The sequence below is a fragment of the Emydura macquarii genome, unplaced genomic scaffold (assembly GCF_026122565.2).
Source record: "Emydura macquarii macquarii isolate MOO-44397 ecotype Brisbane River unplaced genomic scaffold, CSIRO-AGI_Emac_v2 contig_2676, whole genome shotgun sequence".
Taxonomy (NCBI): Eukaryota; Metazoa; Chordata; order Testudines; family Chelidae; genus Emydura; species Emydura macquarii.
This window is the reverse complement of record NW_027132813.1, coordinates 11,669,106-11,681,176: the sequence shown is the minus strand read 5'-3', so window position 1 is coordinate 11,681,176 and position 12,071 is coordinate 11,669,106. Positions and strand designations below refer to the sequence as shown.

At 40.2% G+C, this 12,071-nt stretch overlaps 1 protein-coding gene across 1 annotated transcript in view; it reads right to left on the bottom strand.

The window, feature by feature from the left end:
* Positions 1-12,071, bottom strand: part of TP53BP2 (tumor protein p53 binding protein 2) — a 59,313-nt gene that overhangs the window by 38,444 nt on the left and 8,798 nt on the right. The window lies entirely within an intron of this gene.

Sequence of the window (12,071 nt, the reverse complement as noted above, 5' to 3'; positions counted from 1 at the left end):
TTTTTTTTTTTTTTTTTTTTTTTTTTAAAAGACAAAAGGTTTGTCGTGTCAATGATCTTTCAAATGCTGGGTTCCTCCCTCCCTTCCCTCCTCCCCCTCCAGACAAGTAGTGACAACCATCTTAATTTCATGAACCTGTCCAATTAAAGATTTTCTAATACTTTAATTGTAAGTAACTTAAAACAATACACTATACAATATTTCTTGTTACACAGTTACCTGGAGTGAGTATATTGAATTGCCAGCTCCTAGGCTGTATCTGCACTGGAGAACTAAACCATTGGTAACTAAACTGATGGGATAACACTTGATTAAGTATCTGCAGCCCAGTAAGCCTACAGTCCCTGGCACACCTCCCTGGAGCAGTGGCATCTGGGAAATTTCAAAAGGCCTTCTACAAGCATTGAGAGAGCCTAAAGAAACTCTAAGAGCTTGAAATTCCCATAATTCCTAAGGGAACTCTCAAATCCCATTGCACTGCATCTTAGCCACTGCATCACAATGAAAGCAAGGGGGAAAGTATGTGGGATGAGGAGGAGAATGAGAGAGCAGGGACAAGAAAGATCAAATGGAATGGGGAATCGTGTGTAATGCATAGGTGGAGATAATGAACGTGTGGTACTGAAGGAATGAGGAGACTGTAAGTGAATGAAGGGGATAGAAGGAGGAGGAAAATGGGGGTGATAGAGATTGCACTCATCGGTGTTCAGGAAGTCCTTAATTTCCCACACAGAAAAAGAGAAAAGGAAGTTGAGCCCTGAAGCCCCTTCTCCTTCCCTTGGCTGGAATTAGCTAGTTCATGTTATGTGCCAGCAGTGTATGCAGCCACACATCTTCGGGAATCTCGGTTGAAATACTGAGCACCATTTGGGGCACATTTCCGGGTGGACCAGAGGTGTGTTACAGGTATGCTGGGGGAACATCACAGTGCTTAGCGTTCCATATGTATCGAATGTAGAAAAGGCTATCATGACTCTTTGCACAGTTCATGATGAAGTGCAGGTGAAGTGTCAACTGTAGTTCGGGGACAATCTATTCTCTCCCATAGGTTCTATTTAAAGCTTTTAAATTGAAGCTTTCAAGTTCAACTTTAAATGCACAATATACATTGATGCACAGTATTTTAAGGAGAGTTTGGAGGTGGGGAAGTGACATTCCACCAAGCAGGGGTACTATGTAATCACAGAAGCAGAACCAGAAAACAGGAAAGACAGTTTTGTTTTGTTTCTCTTAACAGCCAGTTTTTCAGCTGCAGTAAAAACCTGGAGTTTTATAGAAATGTACAATAAATTGCCTTTTGTAACATTAGCCCATTCCTGCCCCAACCACTTCACAGTTAAAATGACTGCACACTCTTACAGAAAGCTATCTCCCAGGTCCTGTGTATCTGCAAAATGTGCTGCATTTGGGGACATTTGTTTTGAGTGATTCACTTTCAGATTGGAATGTTTTTAATTAAATGAGCATAATCATGGGTATTATGTGGAACCTCAGACAGCCAACCTAATACAAGATTGTTCACTCCTCAAATGAGCACATCTAACTCCCATTGCTAATCTTGAGGTTTACATACACACAGAGGCAACTGTTCAGAAAGGATCATGAGTTGCCATCTATACCCTGAAAATCCCAGATAAACTTCTTTACAAGGGCGTTGAACATCTCTTAGTGATGACTATATTCAGAGTATTTGTATTCAATGATGAATTGAAAGTGTGTTCCCTGAGCAACACCCTGCAATTAACTGAACTGTTTGATCAGCCTCATTACTCTGAAGATGTGGAAGGGGGTACAGTCTTCCCAATTATCTCCAACCACTTCCCCTGCAGCCCCAGGAGCTGTTCTGATGTGAGCCGTCCCTTCCCTGCTGCAGCTATTCAGCATCTCCCACACAGGCCACCTACTGCATCACAGAGGAGGGAAGGATAATTAGCACTGGCCGCTCCATTGCCTGGTAGGCTGTGTAAACTCCAAGGAGAGCAGGGCAAAAGCATGTCTGGCTCTGCCTGAGCCTAAGGGAGCATCTAGCAAAGATGGTTGCCTTCCCTATCACCATCACCCAGACCACACAGAACCAGGGAAGTGAGAAGCTAAGAGTCAGAAACCCTTTACGGCTCCCTGATTCACTGCTTTCGCATGGGTTATAGTAGCCTGGTGGCTGCTCTAACTCACATAAACTGGCAAGGCTACCCAAGAGACCACACACCAGCAAGCAATAGCTGACATGAAGCATGCAACAGTCACTCTCCCAACCCACTCTTGACATGCTGCTCCACATTCCAGCATGACCCCTATGCAGAGGCTGTGAAGAGGGAGCGGAGTATACTGGCACCATACCCACTGGGGAATCCCCAGCTAGGGATGTTTGGGTGCTCTGCAACCTAAATTGGCATAAATGGATCATAACAGACTAGAGAGCCTGCCCCAAAGTACTGACTGTGATCCTTGACCTTCTTGAAATATGTTTGGCCCCAAAACACAAGAGGCTGGACACCACCATTCTAAATGGGCATGAGTTACAAAGACAAAAGAAAAGCAACGTGTAATAGGTAAACCAAACCACTCAGTCTGAAGCGGTGGTGAATAGTTAGATCCTCCATTGCTATTACAGACAATATCCAATGAGGCTGAAAACTCTTGACAACTGCAAGCAGCTCTGTGTCAGGTGTTTCTGTACTTGTTTAACCTTTTAGGGTCTGATTTTCAGAAGTGGGGACCATCCAAAACTCCAGTTTTGGATCAACTGGTGCTCCAGGTGCTGGAACCCACTGAACATCAGGCTCTGAAACTCTGTTTTGCTAATATCCTCCCTTGGGATAGAGATGTTACTTCTGGATGTATCTTGCAGTTCACTCTCTATTTGGACACCCAAAGAGTCTCCTCCCAAACGTATCCATTTGAGTGTGGCAGAATGTGTGCTGGTCACTAGTGGGGATAGAAACAACCATGCTCAACACGTGGTGGCAGGTATTAAAAAGGACTGATTATGGACAGTTTGCCTTGTCTACACCAGCATCTAAGATGTGTTCAATCATGACTGGTCAGGTGCCAAAAAATCATCTTATTTTCTACTCCTTGGATAATTATGACTCAATATTTTGCTTTTTGTATGTGATTTATTAATATTAACAAGAAGAGTTTTTAAATGTAAAAGTGTAGTTCATGGCATATTTACAAGACACCAGAGATGTGTGGTAGATCTAACAATGCAGGTTCATGCAAGTTTTACCATACATTTCATCTGACAGCATTGTACAGCCTAGAAAATAAACTTTGCAATTATGGAACCTCCAGTAAACGACAGACTTTAATCTGATGCACCAAGACACTGGAGGGACGACTAAAACATGCATGTTCACTTCAGCTAGAGTTTTTTTAGTGCTTGAGAAACACAAGTGAAATGCACAATCCACAAGCACTGAGATTGCAAAACCAAGTACATATTATAAAGAAGACCTTTTCACACCTCTACAAAAGAATGGATCTGATTAAGAGGCAAATCTAAAGGAATCTAAATTTTTGTAAATTACACCTTTTAGTCCACTCAACTTGAGTTACAGCATTTGATTTCAACCCATGTAATTTACACATCACCTATGAATATATCCCAGTAAATCTAAATTATAACACCCACCCAAGAGGCTGGAAAACATGGGGGTGTGGCAGGACAAGCAATTAAAAAGAGGATGTAAAAGGGTATAAATTAAAACAGTTCACACCCTACTTTAAAATTTCACCCTCTTCTGTCTCATCAGCACACAAGTTACACCCACATAAACTTCCAGAGATTCACCTCTGAATTTGGCCCTTTTTTAATTCAGTGACAGAATTACTTCAGACAAACTCTTTTATATGTAGTTTAATATAGCATATATACTACTTCCCAGCTCTCAGCATCTGCAGATCACTATTTCTATTTATCAAAAAATGTTGCTGAGGTCTGCTTAAATACAGATCTCCACACCCACAAGGGTTTTGACTACATCTCTGACACTCTGAACAACAGAATCAGTTTTCCTAAATGGTATGAAACCCAAGTTTCAAATAGCTGAGGAGATTACACAGTTTACTGGCCATTCACCTGAGCAGATATGATTGTATACTGAGAACCTGCTGTGTTTTCTTGTGCCAGAAGATATTACTATAATGATTAAAGTGTATTGGAGAAATGAAGGGAAAAAAGAAATACACTTGTCTTTTTAACTTGGCTCGATCGGGGTAGTTAATTATTTTGTGTCAAGATCAAAATTTCTTGGTCTAGGTGTAGTCAAGATCTGGACACCAGAGAAACATTTTTCACACTGCAATAATAATAATGATAGTAATAAGTAAATAAAAAGATTTTGCGGTATGTTCAAAAGCATTTGGCAGTCCGGATTTGGCCCATGGTGTGCCTATTGGCAACCCATGGGCTAGATGGACCATTGGTCTGACCCAGTAAGTGGGAACATTATTGCCTCTTATACCCTTTGTGCTGCATTATACCTGTGCAGAACAAGGTGGGTTAAAGTCCCAATACAAACAAACAAGCAAGCAAACAGTATGCTCATTTTACAGATGGGGGAAACTGGCAGACAAATAATTGACAGAGAAGCCAGTACTCCCATGAGAACAGCGCCTCTCTACAAAAAACATGCACTATTTCAATATCTTGGATGAGTCTATGCGAGTGATGTCATTTCAGCAGCAGCTCTGAGTTTCCCTGCTTTGTGAGTTTAAGACACACCCTTACTTTAAATATTCTTAAACCACGAAAAGCTAGTTTTAATTCCCTGCCTAGATTTTTATAGGAGCAATAGGAAATGGTGTTGGAGACACTTCATGTTACACAGTTTAATGTCCCATCAAAATGAGATATATAAAATGAAAGTCTTCAGATTAATAGTGATATGGAATGTAAATCACATTCTCAGCACTATTTGTATCGTATCTAAATTAGATGGTTGCTCTTTAAGACAGGGACCTCCTCTTCCCCCAATGATGTCTCCATATACAGTGAGAATGGATAACAACATTTTAGCTGCATACTAGAAAGCCATAATTTCAGAGGTGTAGTAGCTGCTTTTAAAAAACCGTGTGGGAGAACTACAAGAGCCAGGTTCATATCCTGAACTAAAATAAATAGTAACAGTTATTTTCAGTTAGAGTACCAAAAAAACAACAGCAACCTATAATTTTTTTAGGATGAATAAAAACATTACCTATTATGTTACAAGAGCAATTTCTATGAGAGACAGATATAGATGTAACTACTTCCAGGCAGAGACTTTGCATCCAAAGTTTCAGCCCAGAGTGAGTTTTTACAGATCAGTATAAACCCTGTTATAAAACTAGTGTTGGATCTTACCTAGCCCCAGAAAACACTGATGCTGCATCTTCACAAGCCAGCCATGAAGAAATCAGCTATTAAAATGTCTCTCGCATTTCCGCTGACTTGACTGCAACTTTCTAAACAACAAAAGTCAACTGATACAATGGCAGGTTTTTTAAATTCCACGCTGTTATATAGTTCTAGCTCTCAATTTAACAGGAGAGAGACAGCATCGAAGTTGTTACACCAAAATTGTATCAGTAACAAAGTGATTCCTTTCATATCAAGTTCTTCAGAACATCCATCTGTTTATCGTCAATAAACTGTACAGTCTCTGTATTTAGAGATTAAAGTAAGCAAGAGGTTACATAAGCCTTCCTAGAAGCAGCATACATGGATCCTTTCATATTCAGCAGTTCACTTTAACAAGGTAAGACTCAACAGAAATGTACAGATAAATTTAATATCTACCTATAGCCACACCCGATATACAGAGTATGATCCTTCCTTCTCAGCCACTGCACACACAGCTCAGTTTATACTGCAGTGGCATTTAGCCATAACTATGAGAAAGGAAGTTATGATGCAAGGTGGGAGTGGTATAGTACTGTATTATTGTTAAGATTATACTGGGTCTAAATAAAGGACATCCCTACAATTAAAAGGAAGAAATGTAGGAGAATACAAGACTCTTGGCCTTTACTCCAAAAGACATGGTCGTTTCCATTGTCTAAATTCGGTTAAAGATAACTTATACAAACACAGAGAAATTTTCACTGAAATGTGTTCCATTTTCAAAGATATAAAACAACTTGTTTTCTATAAATATAGGGAAACAGTTAGGAGAAATCTTTTTTTAACATATAGAACAGTGAAAGCAGTCTGATTTTGAAACACTACATAAGAACAACTATTCTGGGTCCATCTAGCCCAGTATCCTGTCTTCCGACAGTGGCCAGTGCCAGATGTTTCAAGGGGCATGAACAGAACAGGTAATCATCAAGTGATCCATCCCATCATCCATTCCCAGCTTCTGGCAAACAGAGGCTAGGAACACTTCAGAGCATGGTTTTGCATCCCTGCCTATCCGCCATTGATGGACCCATCCTCCATGGACTTATTTAGTTGGTTTTTTTAACCCTATTAGTCTTGGCCTTCACAACATCCTCTGGTTGCGTGCCACAAGTTGACTGTGCATTGTGTGAAGAAATACTTCCTTTTATTAATTTTAAACCTGCTGCTTATTAATTTCATTGGGTGGCCTCCAGTTCTTGTGTTATGAGAAGGAATAAATAACACTTCCTTATTTACCTTCTTCACACCAGTCATGATTTTATAGACCTCTATCATATCTCCTCTTAGTTGTCTCTTTTCCAGGCTAAAAAATCCCAGTCTTATTAATCTCTCCTCATATGGAAGCTGTTCCATACCCCTAATCATTTTTGTTGCCCTTTTCTATACCTTTTCCAATTCCAATACATCTTTTTTGAGATGGGGCAACCAGATTTGCATGTAGTATTCAAGATGTGGGCGTACCATGGATTTATAAAACGGTAATATGCTATTTTCTGTCATATTATCTATGCCTTTCCTAATGATTCCCAACATTATTTTAGCTTTTGAGGAAAGGAACACTATGAACACTGATTTTTGCTATTTTAAGTTTTTTCTTCCACAGCATCAGTGACATCGAGAAGTATCTGGAGACTGTGCAACCAAACAGCAACCAGAACCCACATACTTCATTTCCCTAGCAAATTATAGTTATAATTGGAACACAATGCAGCTAGGTTTGGTTGCGTTCCTCCTACCTCACAGATGACAATTTCTGAGGCAAGTATTCCAGCAGATCTCTTGTGAAATCTCACATCTGTCTATACATCTGAACAGAAGCAATGCATAATTATAGCTTACATGCCACCTTTATCATAAGTTTTCTTTTTCTACATCATTGGCCACATTAATTTTTGGCCATTTTAATTTTCTGAAGTTTGTCGGTCTAGAATTGTTTAAATCTGTTAAACACATTGGTTTCCCAGTCTGATGGTCTTTAGTTGTACTACTAGGAGGACAGGAAGGACAAGAGGGAGGAATTCATTACACGGCCATTTACCAAAGCAATGGCCAGAACTTTGAACTATCCAACTCAGATCAAATATGATCACTGGGATACATATGACTAAGCATAGCAAACAAAGAAATTTGTCTTTTATTGTCAGCTCTTGAACTGAGCAATTTACAAGAATCTTGATCTCAGAGGCACTTGATTGCTGTTATTAAAAACTTATTCCATTAGCTTATGTACAAGAATAGAACATGCAGGCCAGACTAGCCATAAGCAGGACATTAGGAAGAGAGCAGTTCAAATAAAACTTTAAACAGAGAACATTAACATTTTGCCTCAGTACTCGCTGAAAGTATTTAGCCAAAAGTAATATCTACATAAATGTGGTACTTCAGCTTTAAAAAACTATCCTTGATTTGAGACATCCTTGGTTGTAAATTCAGTTATAAAACTGGTTATGTTTTTTGAGCACCCACACCTGTAACATCAGTACTAAAACCCAGACATTTCATGTGAATTGGTGTTCACAACTGTTTCTAAGCACTTTTTAGAAGTGTTTTATTTTCAGATTTTAGGAGTTACATTGGCTAAATGATACAAAGAATAAAGGTTTCTCTATATACAGTTTTTGTAATGCTTTAAATAAATCGGAAGAAAAAGTGATTTTGTTAAATTAATCCAATCCCCTAGTATGGATGCAGTTATATCATGTAAAGGAAGTTATATTGCTGTAGTTTGTTTCAGTGAAACTATGTCAATATAGCTGTATCCACACTAGGGCGCTGCACCAATCTGATCAAATGAGGTTTTTGCCAGATTTAGTTAAAATAACCACCAAAAAAAAAAAAAAAAAAAAAAAAAAAACCCTGGGTGTAAACAAACCCAAATATGTTCCTGAAACCGTACGCCAGAACATACAACTTCAAGCTCTTTCCATAATGCCATTTAGGCTCAGAACTCCCCTCCTGCACATACTGCTCAAGTGCCCTCTCACCACTTCTGCATGGCCCATGACAACTAATCAGCCATTTTGTATCGTTAACACTTAAAAACCTAACAAACTGATTGCATGATGATTTGATCTGCAGCCACTGTTTGAACTGTACTGTCTGTGTCTAAGTAAGAGCTCAATCTTCTTACTTAAGTCAACAGAAGATGGATCAGGCCTTTGAATCATATGCTCCTTCTGGCACACGCTGCATTGCTCAATCCAGTCTGTGTTCAGTAGTAGGTTGAGCATGCAGTCAGGGTTCAAAGAGCAATTAAAACAATTTTCAGCCATACAAACTCATTAACCCCCCATTTCTAAAAACTACACTCAGAACATAAAGGGTTTAACTTACTCAACACAGTTGCCTCTCCTCCCTCAGCAGAGTAAACATACTCTTCATGGAACAGAAGAGTTTAAAGCTGACATCTAAGCATAATGAGTGGAGTTATGAAAGGAACAACCTTAAGCCTGAACTGTCTTGCTTTTTGCTACTGACATCAAATCCATAGGGAGTCTTTGTATTTATTTTTTTTAAACTGTTCCTAAAGCTCAACTGCCATGCCACTCCCACTGGAATCAGTTACCTCAACAGCCTCCTGGATGGCAGCAGGCCAGCAGAAAGGCTTTCTAAGAGAGAGTTTCTATAGGATGCTATTCTAAAAAACTCCATTGTTCTCACTGGCCTTTCAAGGCACACAAGTTCCTGCAATGAAAAGGGAACTGAATATTTTTCAATGTAGCTGGCAAAGGAATAAGATTCCATATGAGCTGTGATCTTTATATAAACTTTCTTTCAGTAGGCCCAGTGGTGAGATGGCAGCACTTATAATGTGCCGTACCTCTGAGGAGACCAGACTATCATGGAAAGGTAGCAGCTGCACCACACACTTTGCTATTTGCTAGCTAATTGATGTGAGTGATATTGCAGGAAATTTAAAGTATTTATTTTTCTCTTTTCCACCTCACACTCAGAAAACACTCTGATAAGAATAAATGACTGATCTTTCCACCTCAACCAACAGGAATACCCATAACTCAAAACCACACTTACTCTAGCCCATAAATATAGCAAGGTCAGGTGATTATGGGGAAAAATTCACCTGATCTATGGAAAGCTATCATTGGTTTCTAAAGCAAGCAGCAAAAACCTACTGTTAAAAAAAAAATGTAAGTCTAGCCCTTTCACTTAAACCTAAATAATTGCAAGAAGAGTCATATAGGATAAGATACTGGGCTTATTATAAAAGAGTAGAATGTGCAGCAAATAAATTCTCATTTACAAAAACAAAGATTCACAGTGCAACTCAAAAGCACTAAGTGTGGGCATAGTCTAGCCTTCCTGACATCCATTACAGCAGAATAAGGTTAATGATGAGTGCTTTTGAAAATCCCATCTTTAATGTCTAAAACATGCTACTTACCACTCAAGCAGTAGTAAATTCTTAAAACCTGCTAGTCTCACCTCCATGAACTAGAGCAAAGCAAACAACCCTTTCCAAGACCCAAATTCCAGTTATGTTTTAAAAAACGTTTTTTAAAATGTTTTAGCAGATAGAGGGAATCAGACAATTTACCAGAACACTGGACAGGAAATCAGAAGACCAGTTTTCTTCCCAAGCTCTGCCAATGACATGTTTCATGACAATGGGAAAGCCACTTAAAAGGGACAACTTGATTTTTTTTAAACATATTAATCTATTTTTAATCAATTAATTTTCTATTGGAGCACCCTTTAGATAAGTTGCCCTGACTTTTAATAAAGAACCTTTCTAAAAAACAACAACAACAAAGTGTATGGGTTTTCCTGCTGCTTTCTTGTTGTTTTGATATATCTCTTGGACCCGAGGGCAACACCTCCACTCCCTTCCCTTTCTCTAAGCAAAGCCTGCTTGCTGTCTGTTCTTTCAGTTTCAGCTCTGCTTCTATTTGGAAGAGGTGGGCATGATCAACAAACCAGTGAAACTGAGATACAAGTAGCTGTCAAACACACAACATAAACAAACTAAAAAAGATTTCTCTCCAATCTTTCAGTTATAATAATCTTAGGCACCATTTGTAACAATAGGTACAAAGTTCTCATATGGAAATGGGATTTTCAAATTGACAGAGTCCTTCTAATGTCTCTACTTCAGCTGCACCACCTGTTAAGGGATGATAGCACTTACCCTTTTCCCAACTGTTCAAAGTGCTTTGAGATCTTCAGATTAAGACATGCTTAGAGCTAAATATTACTTTCAGATCCTCAGTTCACCAAAATAGGCTTGTCAAAAGTGGCACAGTAATGAAGTGCAGCTAGTGAATTTTTTTCTCTTTTTTTTAAAAACGCAAGGATTTTTTCAGAGAGTAATGTCGAGAACCTCCACCCCAGCATAAAATTAAAGGACTGTAGTGACAAAAGGATTGTATTAAAAACAAGAAAAGCTCATTTGCTAAGATCTCTGTAAAGAAACAGCCTCATTTCTTAAACACAGTAAGTACCATAGCATTTAAAAAAAAAAAAAAAAAAAAAGACAATTCCAGAAACTCTCCCTCAAAACTAAAGAGAACTGTTTTGTTTTGCACTACTACAGCAAAACGGAGTAACAGTCTCAATTTAGATATAAGCTATATACTTAACAGTTAATCTCACAGAATTGAAGCATTAAAGGCTGAAGAAAAATTCTTAGCTTATTTGATACAACCAAGGTGTGCCATTTTAAATGGATCTCAAAGTATCAGAACTAGCCACAAGGTTGAATGTCTCAAAGGATAAGCATAAGGGGCACATTCAGTAGAAAGCGGATTTTAAACCTTTTTTGAGGCCCTCTCTTCCCAAGTCATGGTTCAAATCTGCTCTGAGGCACACTGCAGAACACAATGGGTTCAGGGTTCCTGTTGCAGGGCCCTATGGCCCTGCAGTTAAGTCTGTCCAGCTGCCCTCCGGCTCAGGGCAGAGAGGCCTAGTGGCCAGAGTCAACAGTAGCCCTCCTGATCAGGGGCAGGTGGCCTAGTGGCTGGAGTCAGTAGAGTCACTTCTGCCTTCAAGGTAGCATGACAGAGCGGGCCAGGGCCAATAACTGCCCTTATATCCTGGGCTGGGTGGCCTAGTGGCCTGAGTTAATGGAGCTTCCCCTGCCTTCAGGGCAGCATGGCTTAACAACTGGAGCTGTTGGGGCCGCCCTGGCCTTCGGGATGGCACAGCCTAAAGACCAGAGTCAACAGCAGCCCTTAGGTTCAGGCTTGGCAGCCTAAATGTCCAAAATCAATGAAGATGCCCCTGCCTTCTTTCTTTGGGGCAGGGAAGCCTAATGGCCGAGTCAACAGCATGACCATGTTCCTCAGGGTAGTGTGGCTTAATGGTCAGAGTGGAAGGGGCCACCACCCAGGGATGGGTGGCGGCTGGGGTAGAGGGAACCCAGCCCCTCCCAGCTCTACCGGGTCCCAGCTTAGAGCCCTGTCAGTGACCCATGAGTGCCACCGTGTCAGCAGGGATCCAGTCAAAACACACTGCTTCTTCATGGGCCAATAGGTAGCCCTCCCCCTAGCCACTCCCTACCCAGATTCCTAAAGCCTCCACCCCAGTGTCTTTGTGGCACCAAATTCCTTTAGTGGGCATAGCAGCCTGTGAATCTGGTTCCTATGGGGTGTCTGTGGCTCCTCCTGCTCCCTGGCTGAAGACTCCACCACACATCTTTCCTCCCTAGTTTCCCCCCTACAGTGAGCTG